The following is a 13,195-nucleotide window of genomic DNA, read 5'->3' as shown; positions in this document are numbered from 1 at the left end:
CTCAGGATACCAACATGTATTTATTTTAAAATATTTCAATAATTTTCAATATTTAATTTTGTAACAATTTATTTTTATTGGAAAGACAGGTTTACAGAGAGAAGGAAATACAGAGAAAAAGTTGTATCAGATGTTTTGTTGGCTGGTTCACTCCTCAAGTGGCTGCAAATGCCGGAGCTGAGCCGATCCAAAGCTAGGAACCAGGAGCTTCTTCCAGGTCTCCCACAAAGGGTGCAGGATCCTAAAGCTTTGGGCCATCCTCTACTGCTTTCCCATGCCACAAGCAGGGGAGCTTGATGGGAAGTGGAACAGCCAGGACATGAACTGGCACCCATACGGGATCCTGGCTCAGGCCAGGCAAGGCAAGGACTTTTGCCACTGGGCTACAGCATCAGGCTCAAAAAGAGTCATTTTTTCCTAGATTTGCCTTTGCAACTTTGTAAATCCTCCACCTGCAGCATCCCATATTGGTGCTGGTTTTTGTCCTAGCTGCTCTACTTCCAGTCTAGCTCCCTGCCTGTGCCTTGGGAAAGTAGCAGAGGACGGTTCAAATCCTTGGCTCCCTGCACCCATGTGGGAGACTCAGAAGAAGCTCTTGGCTTCAGATTGGCTCAGCTCTGTCCACTTAGATCTTTTGGGGATTGATTCAGAGAATGGAAGATCCCTCTTTTTGTCTCCCTTCTCTGTACATCTTCTTTTCTAATAACAATAAACAAATCTTAAAAAAAAAAAAAACAAGAATAGAGACAGACAGACACATGGAGGGAGAAAGAGAGGAAAGAGACTTTCCATCTGTTGGTCCACCACCCAAATAGCCACATATGACCTGGAATTCCATCCACGTTTCCCTTGTGGGTGGCAAGGTATTAGGGCCATCTTTCACTGCTTTCCCAGGCACATTAGCAGATGGCCTGCCATGCAGGGAACAGTTCAATGCGCTACACCACAACACTGGCCTTAATTTTCATTATTATTGTATTAGATCTATGGGTATACTTGAGAAAAATTTAAAAAAAAATTTACTACAGTGAATCTTCCAATCCATGGATATCCTATTTCATTCCACATGCTGAAATCTTTTATTTATTTTATTATGATTTTAGTTTTTGGCATAAAGATCCTATACATATTTTGTTTCATTTATACCTAAATATTTACTTTTCAGAAACCATTATGTTTTTAAATTCAGTATTCAATGGCTCATTGCAAGTATATAGGATCAGGATTGCTTTTTATCATTTGATATTACCTACAAAATTCATTTATTGTGAGAATTAATGATTTCCTTAAGATAGCCTACATAAATTTTCATGTGATACTCAATAATTAACTATCTTTTCCTTTATGATCTGCAAGCTATTATTTCTTTGCATATTTTTGCTGCAGCATACATTCTCTTCTTGTTCTGAGTCCCTGGCAACAAATATTAGATTTTTTTTGCATTTTTCCATTGATATGACAGGCTGTAATTATTTTTAAATGTTTTTTTCTTTGTTGTTTAAATTCAACCATTTCTGTTTATCTAACAAAAAATTCACTGATTTTCAAACTCTTTTGCATTCTAATACTGAACCCATGTGGCTTTCATTTTCATTATTGCAGGTAATTTTCATTTTCATTACCTCAGGTCTAAAAATTTCATTGATCCATTTATTCTCATTTATATCTTCTACTTCTCTGCTGAGACTTTCTATCTTTCCATTCATGCCTAAAAGAGAGTCATAACAGCTTATTTAAAGTCTATTGCAATGATTTTGTGTGACCCTGGCATTGGTACCACTTGTTGTCCTTTTCTATGTGACTTCAGATTTTCCCGGGTTTTATTTTTATAATTAAGTGATTCTAGATTGTATTTTAGACACTTTGAATAAAAATATGATGAGATTCTAGGTTTTAATTAAACCCCACTGAGAATATTGATATATTTGCCTCAGTGAGTAGCCGAACCAGTTACGGTCTTACTTCAAATTACGAACCACATTCTGTGGGTTGTAGTTCTAATATCAGTTAGTTTTCATTTTTGCAGTCATAGTGAATGTGTTCTGTAATTTCCCACAGTGTCCAGCCAGGAAAGTGGACAGTGACCTATCCCATAACTCAACTTTCAATGTCTATATATGTAGTGTAAGATGAGACACACACATACACAACATGGAAGTCAGTTCAAAAGTCCACGAACAATTTTAAGTTGTGAGTTTCCTAAGTTCATGCCTCTTGTGCAACCTTTCAGCGCTCTTTTCTAGCCTCCCAGTAGAAGGCTGATGTTTAATTAACATCCATCTCCAGGGTAATTTCCACAATTATGCCCATTTCTGGGCTACCCAATAGAAGGGCAAAGAGAGAAGAAAAGCAATGAGGATTTGTCCCACTCTCTTCAGACCATAGCTCTTCCAGTCTGAGAGGGTCTCTTTCCTCTGAGGTCACTGCAGTCACTCTCATGGTCTGGGTGCAAGAGAATGAAGAAAAGGAAAAACAGATGGATAAAAGAGAAATATGTGGGAATTTTCACATTTCTCTGAGTACTAAGAGATCCCTTTTCTGCCACTTGTGTCTGAAACAGAGAACTTTTCCTGGTGCTTTTTCTGTCCATGTTAATCCTCATTTTCAAGTTTCAGAATATGTTAAGTTCAGGCTGGGGCATACTGGAAGTAAAAAACAGTAAACTCACCGCCAGTTCAGTGGAACTTTGAATTCTGTTCTTCTTCCCCAATCTGCCTCCTACTATTTACTTTTCAGAGTCCTCAAATAGCCACTCCAAGCATTCTGTCCAGGTTTTACAGCTGCATTCAGTGGGAGAGACAGGGTGAAGTGTGCTTACTCCATCATATCTGCAACCAGAACCTGGACTAATGTTTTTCATAAAAAAATTTTGTAGAATTGCTATAAATAAACTCCATAATAAGCCACTACTGAGAAAAAAGCAAATTGGTTGGATTACACTTCTTAAGACATACAAATCTTTTGGAATGCTGTATATTTATTAAAATAGTGAGGTTCTTCAGTTCTCACAGGTGAGCCCAAGAATCCGGGACACACTACAGAGACCTCTTCAGACCCCACGCCCCTATAACTCACTGTGCTGAAAGTTTTGAATCCACCTCCCTCTGGTTTGTTGCCTGGGAAAGCAGTAGAGGATGATCCAAGCCTTGGGACCCCGTACCCATGTGAGAGACCCGAAGAAGCTCCTGGATTCGGATCTGCTCAGCTCCAGCTGACTGGGGAGTGAACCAGTGAATGGAAGATCTTTCTTTCTGTCTCCCCTTCTCTCTGTAAAGTCTGACTTTTCAATAAAAAATAAGTAAATCTTAAAAAAATAGTGAGGTTCTTGTATGTTGATTTATTTCTCTGAATTCTGTTTTACATTTGGATTTCTACAAAGACTATTATGCATTTTTTAAAGAATGAAAAATATTAAGAATTGTCCAAAGTGTGAAATAGAAGAAAGCAGCTTGGAGGAGAGAAGCTATAAACATAAAGAAAACAAAATACATTCAGGATGACCAGCATGGCAAGTGTAACCTCAAAAGTTTCAAGAGAAAAGGCAAGAAAATCAGCAAGGGATCAGTTCAGGGTCTTAAATGTCATGTCAAGGTGAGCGGACTTCACATAAGAAAGGGAAAGCTTTGGATTGTTTCAGTTAAGCACTGGGGAGTAACTGGAAAATGCCGAGGTGAAGTAGGCCATGCCAGACTGGGCCACAGCACCCAACCAGCACACACGTGAGACCTAGGGGGAAGCGTGCAAACCCCACAGAGGCGGGCTGTGTGGGGCTCCCCTGCTGGACCACCACTCCCATAGAGTGTGTGAGTTGGGATGGGGGCAGGTCATGCTGGGTAGGACTACAACACCTGTTGGCCTCATGTGGGCTGGATCAGGGAAAAGCCAGGCTGGATTGACTGTTTCCACAGGTGCAAGTATAAGTCAGTGGGTGTGAGTTGCTTGGGCTCTGCCAAAGCATCAGCTAGCATGGGGGACAAATTCTGTCAAGCCAAACTGCAGAACCACCCGGAGAGTGCATGATCTGGAAGTGGGAGTGGGCAGCAGGCAACAGTGGGCACCTCCCTCCTGGGTTGCCACTCTGACTGATGATCATGAGAACCAGGACTGGGGCAGGCATGGCTAGACAGAGTGGCACCCGCCAGCACGTGTATGGGCTGCATAGTGGGGCTGGTTGGGCTGAACTAGGCTTCAACGCCCACTGACATGTATGAGAGCTGAATGCGATGTGGGAAAGATTGGATCAGTCTGCTGTACATACTGGTAAGCACGGGACCAGGGCAGGCAGCGGGGCTGGAGGGGGTTACTGCGGGTTGCTATGACGAGGTTGCAGCTCCCACTGGTTTGCGCAAGGGCTGAGTGTGTGGTGGGCAGGATCGGGATGGACTCCAACACCCATTGGTTTGTGTAGAAGATGGGCCTGGAAACAGAACTCACCCAGCAATTGCAACCACCAGAATGTGCATAAGCTGACTGGGGTGATGGACTGTGCCGGACCCTGTTTTGGCAAGCACACACAAGAACCTGGTCTTGGATCACTTTAGACGAAGTTTCTTTGGGGATCCCCCCAATTGAACTGCTGGCCTCAGAACCCCAACCATGGAGAGAACTGCAGGTTCCATGGTCTGACTATGGAGTCCATGTGTCAAAGCTGAGCCACCTCAGTGGCTCAGATGGAACATTGCACAGCATATCCAGGTGCACATGGAGGATATGGTAGTACATTGGAGCCTGCATAGGACACCTGGTACCAATCAGAGGACAGAACAAACTGATCATTTAGTCCAGCCAAGTGTTGGCAGTGAAAATCTGGGCAAGGTGGACTATGTCAGTCAGTGTGGATTCTGAAGAGATTTCATCGTGTTTGGAATGGCAAGATCAGCAGTAATTCAGAACAATTGAACTATCGAAACTACTTGAGCAGTGCCCTCAGAGCATGCCTCACACTGGGGACCCTGCCATGGTTGGGAGGGAGCGTGTGGCTTCTCCCTTCACCTCTCCTCTTCCCCTAGATACGGGAAGGAAAAAAGAGAATATGGAAACAATGGGCTTACCCACTTTCTTGTAGCCCTTGACCCTTACAGACCTAATCAACTATGTAAAGATCATCAAAATTTTAAAAAAATGAGACATTGTATTATAATTAGGTCATTGCTTGTATGAAGAAAAATAATAATCTGTTTTTATAATAAAACCATGGTTTATACTTAGATACAAAAGAATTGGGGAGTAACATATCGAATCTATGTATTTAAAAGATCCTTCCTGCTGCCGAACACTAAGGTAGAAAGAAAATGACTCTTACTCAGAGAACGGAGGGGTTATATGATCCTATATAACAGTATATATACTACGATCCCATACAATCTTTGGTGAGGGAGGTAAGATAGAATCTACACTTCCACATAAATAACTGTGTGTATACATACATACGTATATATATATATATAAATATGTGTGTGTGTGCATATGTATACACACATACACCTATATAATACAAACCCACACAGATATGGTTTGTGTATATGAAATTATATGTCTTTTTTCCCCAGCCAAGTGTTGGCAGTGAATATCGGGGCAAACAGAGATCTAAGGTGGACTATGTCAACCGATGGATTCTGGAGCGATTTAATCGTTCTTGGAATGGTAACTAATTCAGAACTATTGAACTATCAAAACCTTATGAACAGGATTCTCAGAACATGCCCCACATCAGGGAGCATGAGGTGGTGTCGAGTGTCCTCCATCCCAGTGTGCAGAGGCGTTTGGGAGGCTGGGTGTGGCTTCACTCCTTATCTCCCCTCTTCCCCCAGATACAGGAAGGATAAAAGAGAATGTAGAAACGGTGATCTCATCCACCTTTCTGCAGCCCTTGATCCTAATCACTCTAATCAATTACGTAAAAATCATCAAAAATTAAAAAATTAATAATTTTTTAAAAAAGTTATATGTGTTTTCATTTCTGTACACACCAGATACACAGACATTATTATAAAGTACATAAAGCATTTCTGCAAAAAACATAAGAAACCAGCAATAGTGGTTAAGTTCAGCCTGTGGGGTATACCAGAAGAAAAAAGTGCTAGATAAAATGAAAAAAAGTGAAGGGCTGAGAAAAGAAATTTTTTTATTCTTATGTTCTGGTAATTTTAAAATTTTTTTAATATTTACATTCTTAAGAAAGTTTGTAAATGGTAGGCCTGACACAGAAACTGTATATATATACATACACACACACACACACACACACACTACAGTCTATTTCAAGCAAATGGATCTCTGCTCTTTAAATAATCTAGACTCGCCTGTTTCCTATGTGTCTCTTCTAACCCCATTCAGAAAAATGAATAGAGAAATTCCCAGGCAAACAGACAATGATAAATATTCCATGCAGGGAAATGTTAAAATGAACACCTTGAACCTCCTAACACCCTTTGACAGAACAATGAACATCAATGAGAGCAGAAATTATTTTAGGAAAAAAAATGCACACTTCGAAAAAGTGAAAGAACAGCTAATAGGTCTGCAAAAATAGAAGAGATAATGAAGGGTAATAGTATATCCCTGAGTTACTCAGGATCCAGAATGTGACTCCAGTGCTCTCCCACAAAAGAGCCCTTTGTAGTAACTTTATATTCTTATGACTAGGGAAAGGAAACGTTACTATACTTTGCAGCAGTAGCTTGAAAGTTTAAGCAAGGGAGGCAGAATAGATGCAGCTGCTCTTCCACAATAGCAACCTTTCTTCCTCTCAGCTTGTGCGCTGCAGCCTAAAAGGCGGAAATAAAATCCAGCACTAACATATCAGGGTTAAAATAAAAGTTTCTAGGTCTGCCACTGTGACATGGAAGATTAACCTACATCTCATGATACCCAGCATCCCATATTTAAGTGCAGTTCAAGTCCCAGCTGCTCTTCTGATTCAGCTTCCAGGTGCTCTTCTCACTCACTTCCTTCCTGGGGAGAAAGTGGAGGAAAGGAAGTAGAGGGCGACCCAAGCACTTTCAACACTGCTACTCATGTGGGAGAATGGTATGGAATTCCTGCTCCCAGCTTTGCTCTGGTTGTTACAACCATTTGGGATGGAACCAGCAGATGAACAATCTCTCTCTCTCTCTCTTTCTCGTTACCCTGCCTTCCAAATAAAACAAATAAAAATTTTAAAAGATTTATTCTTTTTTTTTATTGGAAGGGTAGATTTACAGAGAAAAGGAGAGACAAAGAGAAAGATCTTCCATCCACTGGTTCACTCCCCAAGTGGCTGTATCAGAACTGAGCCAATCCAAAGCCAGGAGCCAGAAGTTTCTTCCAGGTCTCTCACATGGTGCAAGGTTCCAAGGCTTTGGGCCTTCCTCAACTGCTTTCCCAGACCACAAGCAGGGAGCTAGATGGGAAGCAGGGCCACTGGGACAGAAATCAGCACCCAGATGAGACCCCAGTGCATGCAAGATGAGGACTTTAGTCACTAGGCTACCATACTGGGGCCAACAAATAAATTTTTTAAAAAGTTCCTGAAAAATCAACACAAAACTAGAAGTATGAAATGAAAGGTAAAATGCATTTTCTCCCTGAATTTATATGGGGAAATATAAATGTATTTCCAATTATCTAAACTAATCATTATTTGGTTACAAAATAATTGCATTTACTTTAATATTAATAGGCTGTTCCTTTGCTACCAAGAGACAGGAGAAAATTTTTAAATGAAATAATGCATCAATTACCTTCTCATCCAAAGGGATACATACACAAAAAGCCCCAGTTTTACTCAAGTTAGTGCTCTGAAAGAGTACAAGATGATGTTGATCATTTACAACATAACGGAGGCGGCTACAATGGTACGGAAATGCTGGACAACTTTCTAGTCACTTATTAACTGAAGTAGTGACTTTCAAATGTAACAAATGTCATTAGATTGAACACATTACAGAAAATTACAAAAAATTACTGAAATATTAGATCCACAGAATATTTTAAAAGAGAAAATTTGTGATATTTAAGGATATGTAAGTATCAACTGGGAACCAAGTATTAAAGATTTTAAAACAACTTATTTTAATTAAAAGATAACACTAAGTATAAATAACAGTAATTTTGGAATATTATTAATACCCAAACATTACATCTACTCGTATATGCAAAGGTAAAAGCAGCCAAACAAATTCTTAAACCAAACAAATAATTTTCTGGAAGATCCCAGTGATTATATCCATTACAATGCAGAGTTGAACCTTTACATAACATGATCGTAAAAGGCAACCCTCATCATCCTAAGGTGACTTTTACCAACTGGTACTTACACCCCTGCTTGACACATATTTTAGAAACTTTTTTTTTCTTACTTTAAAAAACATCGGGCCCAGCGGCGTGGCCTAGCGGCTAAAGTCCTCGCCTTGAACGCCCCGGGATCCCATATGGGCGCCAGTTCTAATCCCGGAAACTCCACTTCCCATCCAGCTCCCTGCTTGTGGCCTGGGAAAAGCAGACTAGGACGGCCCAAAGCCTTGGGTCCCTGCACTTGCGTGGGAGACCGGAAGAGATTCCTGGTTCCCGGCTTCGGATCGGCACAGCACCGGCCGTTGCGGCTCACTTGGGGAGTGAATCATCGAACGGAAGATCTTCCTCTCTGTCTCTCCTCCTCTCTGTATATCTGACTTTATAATAAAATAAATAAATCTTTTTAAAAAAATCAACAGCAAGGTTTATGAAGAAAACAGAAAAAGGTGTTATATCTATGTTATTCCTATAAGCACTGTTTTTTCCCAGTCATGATCATTTAAATGTGCATGCTATCACTAAACTCAAAACTATTAATTTTTCAACTGAATAAATATTTCAAGTTAAACATAAATAATCCTTACCCATAAGAGGCTTGCAATTTAAAATAATACACAGATTTACTAAAAAGTACAAATGTTGAAAAAAAACAAGCAAAGTATAGTGTTAAGACCTATTGAGAGAAATGTTTTAGCCCAATGGCAAACAGTGTACAGACATATTGTGGTCTCAACTGTGTACTATCACAAAGAAACGGAGCTCCTTGCACAAACAAGACTGAAGATGCAACTATGGCACCAAGGAAGTTTACACAAACCTGAAACCTCTTGTTGCGTAAGAAAACAAGGATAACATTAAAGAACATTGGTGGTATCCAAACAAGGTCTACCTGAATGGAGTTCCACATTCCTACCTTTAGTCTGTCCCAGTCCTATCTGCTGCAGGCAATTGAAGAGAACTAGGGAATGGAAAAGCAGGTGCGTTCTCTCTCTCTTTATATATATATATATAAAATACGTGTGTGTGCGCACATTTGTGTATGTGACACTATGCTTTTAAATAAGAGAAACACATAATACTTTTAAAAATGTGTATGTACCTAACAACAAAGCATGAGGTAAACAGCACTGCAAAGATAAACAAATGAATACCTTTTCAATGTGGAAGCTTAAAACTCTTCGTATGAGAAACAAAGATTCAGCTAGCATAAAATCACTAAAGGCACACCTGAGCCCAACATCACCATCAGTCAACTGGATATAACCGACATCTATAGACAACTTCATCCAACAATAGAATACATACTTTCCTCATGCTCAAATAGAATATTCATCAAGATGGATCATATTCTGAGCCAGAAAACACACTTCAATAAGTTTTAAAAAGATAGAAACCAAATCTGTTTAGCAATCTTAACATAATTATGCTGGAACTCAACAACAAAAAGATAACTGAAAAAGCCTAAAGTTCATGGAAATTTAGTAACATAATTTTAAATAATACATGGTTCAAAGAAGAAAGCTTCATAAGAAATTGTGATGATATTCTACCAGCTCTAAGTTCGGACCAGAAATGTTCTCCCCAAGAAACTGTTCAACCCATCTGGACAATAAGTAGCTGGTCTCTATGCTTAGTATATGTTTGCAAGGAAAGAATTTTGATTGAATTTGAACTGTAATACTGCATCAAGGTGGAGGAATCCACAAGGGGGGAGGGGAGGGGGAGAGGAAGGGAGGAGGGGATTCCCAGAGCCTATGAAACTGTCATATAATGCAAAATAATTAATAAAAAAAATATAAAAAATATATTTGCACTAAATGAATAGTAAAGAACCTATCGAAATTCATAACATATGAAAACAGTGCTTAGAAACTTCATACTTATCAATGCATACATCATAAAACAAGAAAGACCTAAAATAAGTTAATTTTTCATATTAGTAAGCCAAACAATAAATCCCAAGTGAGCATAAGAAAGAGGAATACTGGGCCCAGTGGCACGGCCTAGTGGATAAAGTCCTCGTCTTGAACACACCGGGATCCCATATGGGCGCCAGTTCTAATCCTGGCAGCTCCACTTCCCATCCAACTCCCTGCTTGTGGCCTGGGAAAGCAGTCGAGGACGGCCCAAAGCTTTGGGACCCTGCACCCGCGTGGGAGACCCGGAAGAGGTTCCTGGTTCCCGGCTTTGGATGGGCACAGCATCGGCCGTTGTGGCTCACTTGGGGAGTGAATCATCGGACGGAAGATCTTCCCCTCTCTATCTCTCCTCTCTGTATATCTGACTTTGTAATAAAATAAATAAATCATTAAAAAAAAAAAAGAAAGGATATACTCTAAATTAGCACAAGTCAATAAAATTAAAAACAGCAGGGGGAAAAATCAATGCAATCAAAAGCTGGCTCTTTGAAAAGATCAATAAAACCAATAAGCTTTCAAAATGCCAAGGCGAAATGGCCTTTGCCAGTAGGGAATGCAGCACCCAACCAGCACACCTCCCACTGGTTTAGGTGAGGGACGAGTGTGTGATGGGCAGAGCCGGGGAGAGCTGCAATACTCATTGGTTCCAATGGAGGTCGGGGCTCAGAATAGATCCAACCCAGGGGTTACAACCACCAGCTGATCGGAGTGATGGACTGTGGCGGGCACTGTGCTTACTAGTAGTGCATGTAGGAGCCTGGACTGGGAACGCCTCAAAGTTTCTTTGGGGATTCCCCTGAACAAAATGGAGGAATCAAAACATTAACCAAGAAAAGATGGAAGATGGAGTAGATCAATCAACCACCTCAGCTATATGCTTGCAGCGGAAAACTGGACAAGGGGAAACTCTAAGATAGTCTATGTCAATCAGTGGACTCTGCACCAGTCTCATCGTACCTGGATTGTTGCTGATGATATGTTGGAGCTTCTAATTGATAGAGGTGACGCTCTGCTGGCTCTGCCGGCTCTGCCTTCATGCCTGAGAGGGCTTCCCTAAGAGGCCGTTGAACTTGACTGGACAGTGGGATGCTGGACTCTGTATGGTGTGAGCTTGTAATTAGGGAATCCCAACGGAACCTGAGCTATGGTTATGCATCATGGTGAAGGAATTCACCATGGGGGAAGGGTTTGGGGTGAAGGGGGGAGAATCCCAGTACGTATGAAATTGTGTCATGTAATACAATGTAATTAATGAATAAAAAAAAATAATAAGCTTTTAGGCAAGGCTAACTATGAAAAAAAGGGAAAAAATACAAATTACTAATATGGTGCTGATGCCATGGTGAAGTAGGTTAAGCCTCCACCTGCAGAGCCATTTTACAGTCCCAGCTCATCCACTTCCATCCTAGGTCCCTGCTTATGGCCTGGGGAAAGTAATGGAAGATAGCCAAACCTTGGGCTTCTGCATCCACATGGGAGACTTCAGGCTCCCAGCTTTGAATCAGCCCAGTTCCAACCACTGTGGCCTTTCAGGGAGTGAATCAATGTATGAAAGACGTCTTTGCTCCTCTCCCTCTCTCTGCAAAATCTGCCTTTCAGTGTAGTAGGCTAAGCCTCTACCTGCAGCACTGGCATCCCATACAGGTACATGTTTTGGCTTCTCCAGTTCTGAACCAGATCCCTGCTTATGGCCTGGGAAAGCAGTGGAGGATGGATCAGATTCTTGCACCTCTGCACCCAGGTGGGAGACCCAGAAGAAGCTCTGTCTTTCTTTCCCCCTGTACTCTGCCTTTAAAGTAAAAACTAATAAAATAAATTTCAAAAAAAGCCTTTCAAATAAAAATAAATAATAAATCTTTAAAAAGTAACAAATTACTAATATTAGAACTGAAAGATGGAATTACACTAAAGCTAACAGAAATATTAAAAGAATTTTATGAACAATTCTATGTCCACAATTGTATAACAGATGAAATTAATCAATTACCTGAAATACACAATCTATCAAAATTCACAAAAGAAATGACCTATATGAACATATCTAAATGTAATAAAGAAGTCTATTACATCTGTTAAGAGATTAATCTTCCACAACATAAAGTACTAAGTGTGTTTGGCTTGACTGGTGAGTTCTACCACGCATTCAGGGAAGAAATCATACTAGTTCTTTATTATATCTTTCAAAAGGCAGAAGAGGGAATACTTCCTACTTTATTCTGAGACAGTACTAATCCCAGAACCAGACAATGACAAAACAAGAAAGGAAGAAAGATCTAGAGAAGACCTAGAAAGCAAGATGTTTTATGCTCATAGATGCAGAAATCCTTAAAAAATGCAAATTGAATTTAGAAAATATATTACAGGATTATATACCAAAAGCAAGAGAGATTTATTCCAGGTGTACAAGGTTGACACAAAGTTCAAAAAACAATTAATGTAATGTTATCACACATCTAGCTATGGAAGAAAAATCTCAAGTGGGTGTTGTGCCAACTGTCACTTGGAACATCTACTTCACATAGTGGCATGCCTAACTCAAGAGCTCCATGTTTCCGATTCAGCTTCCTGCTAATGTACCCGAGAAGCAGGAGGTGATGCCAAAGTACTTGGTTGGATTCCTGCTGCCCACTGTGGGAGATCCAGACGGAGTTTCCAGCCCAAGTTTTGGCCTGTCTTAGCCCTGCTACTGCAAGCAGCTTAGGAGTGAACCAGCAAATGGAAAATAAGTCTCTTCCTCTCTCTGCCTTTCCAACATGTAAATAAATCTTAAATTTCAGGTGCTTACTAACATGGAGAAAACAACTAAAGAAATTCAATAATCATTATTAACTAGAAAAATGGAAAACCTGAAATAGAAGAAAATTACTATAATTCAATAAAGAATAGCAAACTATCTACTCTGTTTCATGGTGAGAAACTAGCAGCTTTCCTGTGAAAACTATAAGACGAAGAAATCCTTTCTCACCACTCCTTTTCAACATCCTAGAAGACTTAACTGCTAT

At 40.2% G+C, this 13,195-nt stretch overlaps 1 protein-coding gene across 10 annotated transcripts in view; it reads right to left on the bottom strand.

Annotated features, from left to right (window-relative positions):
• TTBK2 (tau tubulin kinase 2) overlaps nucleotides 1–13,195 on the bottom strand; it is a 132,750-nt gene that overhangs the window by 74,641 nt on the left and 44,914 nt on the right. For 2 of the 10 annotated variants that reach the window (XM_058665989.1, XM_058665990.1), the window contains exon 2: nucleotides 2,669–2,780. The exons of the other annotated variants lie outside the window; for them this stretch is intronic. The gene's annotated coding sequence lies outside the window, so the exon portion shown is untranslated. The remainder of the gene's footprint in view (nucleotides 1–2,668; nucleotides 2,781–13,195) is intronic. 10 annotated transcript variants of the gene reach the window in all.

Source organism: Ochotona princeps, chromosome 6 (assembly GCF_030435755.1).
Source record: "Ochotona princeps isolate mOchPri1 chromosome 6, mOchPri1.hap1, whole genome shotgun sequence".
Classification (NCBI taxonomy): Eukaryota; Metazoa; Chordata; class Mammalia; order Lagomorpha; family Ochotonidae; genus Ochotona; species Ochotona princeps.
This window is presented reverse-complemented; position numbering and strand designations above follow the sequence as displayed.